A 6,001-nucleotide genomic window follows, 5' to 3' on the forward strand; every position below is an offset into this window, starting at 1 on the left:
GCCAGCTGGCAGGGCTCCCCCAGGCCCTGACCTGACACTGCTGCCACCAGCCAACAGGTGGCAGTGAATGACTTTTCCCACAGGTGCTGGCCTCCCCCTTCTTCCCAGGGCAGACAGCTGGCAGAATCTCAGAACCTCGGATGCCCAGAAAGGAGAGAGGAGCTGAGCTGGCCCTGCCATGGGCAGGCAAATGGAAGACAGCCTGGTGCCCCACTGGCCTGCTTAGGCCACCCTGCCAAAGAGACCAGGTAGGCTCAGGACTGCCTGAGACTGGTGACTATGGCAGCGGTGCCCAGCCCTCCTCAGGGGGCAGCTTGGTGCAGGGACAATGTTCCTACATCAGTGGTTTAGATTCCACCCATATCACAGGTCATCAACTGAGACCTACAAAAGGAGGGAGCAGCAGCACAGTAGGAGGTAGAGCCCTACGACCAAAGCCTGCTCTTCCAATTGCCCTTAAAGGAAGCCCTTTAACCTTTCAGGACCTTGGGGATCTTGGCAGTAAAGTGGGACTAAACAGGTGCTCCATTTCTTGAGCATTTTCTACTCTGAGAGCTACGATTTGATCACAGCCATTTCCTCCCAGGACCCTGCTTGACCAAGGCCACCCAACTCCTTTCTGACACTCAGCCCTCAATGCCTGTCCTGGGGGTTACACTCCCCAGATGTGTTTACTCACCTTATTCTCATTAACCTTTGATTTTGTCACCTCTTGGGTGATTTCTTATCCTCGGGAAGGGGGGTTCAGATGGTGTGCTCCCACGGGTGACTGTAGCTTGAATGGAAAGGGAAAGTCTTTTCTCTACGTTTCAATTTCCAAAATGTCTTGTAGGAGCCCACATTTGAAAAGAACCTTCAAAGTAGATCCTCTAATCGACCCTCACCTGATTCTTGGCTTGTCTGCTTCTGCTCAAGTCATAATATTATCCAGGTGAGACAGGGAGCAAACCCCACTGAGAAACTATTTTCCAATGACTCTAAGCTTTGGAAAGTTTTTCCTTATAGTGAACAAATCTGCCTCGGTAATCCCTGGAGGACAGGGGTGACCACCATCTGCCTTGGGCATGTAGAGCAGGGCCTGGTGACCTGGACATGGCAAGGATTGAACGAACATCCTCCCCTTCCTCTCCAGTTCTGCCCTCTGATGGTGGCTGTTGACTAGAAGAAAAGCCACTCAGGTGAACAGTTCCCTGATTCCTGGACTAATCTGTGGTGAGAACCAGGAGGGCATGGGTGATGGGACCCACTGACTATTTGAAGATAATGTACTAAACCTCTGGCAGAAACTACAACCAAACCACAGAATAGGTTGGCTGCTACTAGTGCGGGCTGCAAAAACAGAAACCCAACAACTACACAATTCTGAACCTTCCCGGATAAGGACCAACATCCTCATTATGGAGTGAGGAGAGGAAGGTGCCCAGAGCCTAGCTAATCCCCCAGAGGGACCCCAGGTCTCTGAACCACATCCTCCCTCAGGGGAGAGGGGGGGTCCAGTGTCCAGCTGCACCTGTGAGGGGCCCCAGAGGCAAAGAGATGGCCCACTCAAAGGGCGTATCAAAGGGACTAGTTACAGAGGTGGACAGGACTCAGCAGCAGCTGGAAGCTCTGACATCCTGGTGGCTTGAAGCCCGGAGGGAGGGAGGGAGCTGTCACAGGAACATGGAAGGAGCTGGGGCCATGGGAGGGAGCTGCTTGAGAGGAGCTGCAGTCCTCAGGACAGAAGTGCAACGTTGCCCAATGCCAGCACAGATGGGAGGGTGCCTGGGTAGAAATACTCTAACCCTTCCTCCTCCCCTCTGAGCTCCCTGAGGTGCCTCCCATTGGCTGAACCCAACCAGAGGGCCAAGGGCAAGGCCAAGGGAGGTCAGAGAGGCATCCTCCTGGCCACAGGGCAGGGAGGGGTAGGCAGGAAAGATCTAGAACTATCCCAGCTCACCAGCCCATGAGTCATTAGCTTCCAAGGTCCCATCCTTTCCTCCAGCAATGCCTGATCCAACAGTGATCAAGGTACCTGCCAAGGGCCGTGCTAGGCTCTGGCCACACAGAAATGACCATACAAACCGGGACCCTCCCACCAGGGCAAGGGCTAAACAAACAGGCACTGAAATACGATTACCAGCTGGGATATGTTCCACGGAAGGAAAATGGGAACATGATTAGATTGTAAAGGAAGACCTGGTCCCACTCTGGGCAGTGAGGAAGGCTTCTTGGAGGAGGCGGGATACTTGGACTTAGGTCAGAAGAGAGTGGGGATGGTATGTGTTGGGAGGAGGAAACAATATGCAAAGACCCCAGTGTGGGCACTTTCAAAAACTTTACACAAGACCAGCCCAGCCGGTGGGCCTGGAATTCAGCGAGCAAGAGAGAGAAACTGCCCGGCCAGTGTTGCTTAGTGGTTGAGAGTCGACCTATGAACCAGGAGGACATGCTTTGATTCCAGGTCAGGGCACATGCCCGGGTTGCAGGCTTGATCCCCGATCCTGGAAGAGACAGGCCAGACCACCTCCACCTTCTTACTCCAGGTCAAAATACAGTCCACCCAGCTCAGAAATTCTTTGGAAATAGACTATATGGTTTCCAAATAAAGCTATCTCTTTAAATAGTGTTCGTTTCACTCTTTCTTGCTCGACAAAGGGCTGCCTTTGCTTTTGTTCTCTGTCCAGGTCCTTTGGAGGCGGTTCTCCACCCAGCCCACCCCGGAGAAGAGGACACGCCTGTCCTCATACCCAGGTGCCTCCTGGGAACAGCAAACCTGCAAACCCCATTCCTGTCAACACCTACAGGCACCAAGACCGGCTTGGGCTCCTGTTTCTGAAGGGATTCTTAACAGGAGGCTGGTGTTCCCTGTTCTCACCTCGGAAACACAATCTTTTGGCAGCTGAACCTGTAGATTCAGATTAATGGGGTCCTTTCCTGTGAAGCACAGGCACTCCATCTTGCTCCCGTAACCTCGATGTTACAAAAACTGCTATTTGAAAATTTCCACTAAACATAGATGGTCCTTTGTTCTATGAATTAATTCCGCTATTCTTGGTTCTGTAAACACGCTTGCTCAAATAATAGGGAAAAGAAGCTCAATCACCTGGCCTTGCAAGCCGCTCTGCTGCCATCCCTGGTTACTGCCAGGCCAGGTGTGTTTGAGTTATCTAAATGGTACTGTGCTCAAGGCTACAAGCTTCCTGCAAAATATCTCCCACTACATAGGGCTCTTTGTAAAGCCTGCAAAAGGTCTGGAAACCCCATATTTAGGAGACAAAGGAACTGGGAAGGTATAAAGGGAAAGCTTCCTCCATATTAGTTTGCTCAGACTCTGGAGATAACTCATCTGAGACCGCCGGCGCAATGAAGACTCCAAATTTGACTTATTGATTAAGGTGTCCTTTGTTTAGCCTACTGATTTCCAATGTAACACCTGTCCCTAAAGTCTTTCTTTTTTCCTTCCGATTTCACTTTAAATAGCTCTCCTCCCCGCTGAGCTGACTGTATGTGTTTATGATAATCTCGGTGCAAAGCACACTTATCTATCTTCCTGTCTTTTCCTCTAAGGTCCAAAGGACAAAGCCTGGTTATAAAAGGCCTCGGCCACCTGAGGGCTGAGAGGAGCACAGGTGTCACACAGTAAGTCATGGCTCTGCCCGGGTAGGGCGCTTGGCAGGGTTGGGAAGCCAGAGGGACATGGCCCAGAGGGTGCAGCCACTGTTTTGGGAGGATCCTGCATCCGGGTTCCACAGAGGTGCTGCCGACTCCCTGTGTGGGGAGGCCTCAGCCTCAGGGTCCCCGCTTGGAGTGACAGCCCGATAGGACCCAGGCACCGGGCTTCCCTGGGCTCCAGGCCCCCTGCCCTGTCTGGGTTGGGCGATGGTCCCCACTGTCTGTGTTTTCATCCATGTAGATGCTGTCCTCCTGGATCATCGGCCTCCTCCTGCTGGCCACCGTCAGAGGTGAGGGTGCTGTCCCATCCTTGTGGGGAGAAAGGGGCCGTGCCTGGGCTGGCCTCTGGGAGGGGCATCTAGAGGGTTCATCAATAATGAACAGCGTTATCATTATTTCAACAAAAACAACAATTGCCACCATTGGAGGAGTGTTGATGCTGAAGCAAACACAGGGCAACATCTTGGACACAGATGACCCTGGTGACCCACCCACCCTTTTCCTCCAGCAACTGGCTGTGATGGCGTGACCGAAGTGGTAGGCTGTTGGGCAGAGGAGTTGGGGGAAGGTACTCTCCACAGGCCCCCAAGTCCCTCAGTCCCTTGTGTGGACAAGTGCCTGTCTGCAGCCTAAGCTACATGGATGTGTCCCATGGAGAACTGTCCCTCCCTCCCCATCACTCCTCTCTGTTGCCACCTCTGTCTCTCCAGCTCCAATCTGAGCCTTTCCTCTGGCCTCCCTTCTGCTGGGCTTCCTTCTGCACCACGTGTCCCCCTTTCCTCCTTACCTCGCCCAGCCCACTCTTGGTGTCCCTTCCATCTTGGCCACACAGCAGGACCTGACTCCGGAGAGCAGAGCTCCCCCAGCTCTGGCTGCTCCTCGGGCCTTTCTGGCCCCTCTTGGTCTCCTTTGCTCCTCTTCTGCCTCCTCCTGCCCTAAATGTGGGCGTCCCACAGAGGTCACTCCCGGCACCCTCCTCGCCCTTTTCCTGTGGCTTCCTCTTTGCCCAGCCTCTGCTCCCCACACAGCCCTTTTCCCCTCCTGCCTCCTCCAATTTCCATGTAGCTCCACTAGGGCCTCCCACCATGCCTCATACTCACTTGTTCAGGCTCTGGCACCACTCCCTACCCCGTCTTTCCACGCTTCCCTTTATTTCCACTGTCACCCAAGACTAGAATACTTGCTTCTTCTTAGACCCAGCACTCCTGCACTGCCCCACTCCAACCCCCACCTCTCCCAGGCTCTCCTGCCTCTGAGCCACCCACACTGGGTTCCTGAAAACACCTTCATGGAGCACCAGCCCCACCACACTCACCAGCACCTCCCACTCACTATCCACCTAACAGCCCAGGTGCCTGACCCTGTCCTTCAAGCTCCTGCATTTACCACCTGAAGCAAGACTTGCTTTAGTCTCCACAGCCCTTTCTGGGACTGGTCCCTCTTCCTGGAAGGAAGTCAAGGTCATCATGATTCCTTCCCTGTTAGATTTCCTCTCGCTGAAGGCTGGGTTTGTACCTGATGTTCTCTCGCCTCAGTGCCTAGCTTTATTTCCAATTAAACTCCCCCAGTTCAAATCCTGGTTCCACCATTGGCTGTGACCTTGGGAAGCTTACTTTGTCTGTCTGTGCCTTGGTTTTCCCATCTGTAAAATGGAAGTAATTCCTTACTCATGGGCTATTTTGAGGCTTTAAGGGAATAATGCTGGTGAAGCGCTAGTGGGGTATCCGGCACAGAGTAAACAGTCTGCTCTTGCTTCAGGTGGTAAAAACTGATGACTATTGTCAGTGTTTGAGTCAATGGCCAACCTCTGGCACCATCAGCTTCAGAGTGGAGGAAGCCTACGGGAGAAGAGCCATTGAAATCCCCTGGATTTGAGCATGCGCCCTCAGTGGGCACTCTCTGTGAAAATGCTTGTGCTGTAGCCTAGAGCAGTGGTTGGAAAACCACAGCTCAAAGCCACATGTGGCTCTTTGGCCCCTTGAGTGTGGCTCTTCCACAAAGTACCACTTGTGGGCATGCATGTACAGTGCGATTGAAACTTCGTAGCCCATGCGCAGAAGTTGGTTTTCGGCCTGGTCGAGTCTATTTTGAAGAAGTGGCGTTAGAAGAAGTGGGGGTACATTTGCTGAGGTCAACCCCTCAGATTGAGGATGTTTTTAGCAAAGACCAGCTTAGGAGCACCCTAATTAAGTTAATAACAATGTACCTACCTATATAGTTTAAGTTTAAAAAATTTGGCTCTCAAAAGAAATTTCAATCGTTGTACTGTTGATATTTGATCTGTTGACTACTGAGTTTGCTAACATCTTCCAGGACTAGAGGAAGGACCCTCAGATTTGGATGTGGT

The sequence above is a fragment of the Myotis davidii genome, unplaced genomic scaffold, assembly GCF_000327345.1.
Source record: "Myotis davidii unplaced genomic scaffold, ASM32734v1 scaffold107, whole genome shotgun sequence".
NCBI lineage: Eukaryota > Metazoa > Chordata > Mammalia > Chiroptera > Vespertilionidae > Myotis > Myotis davidii.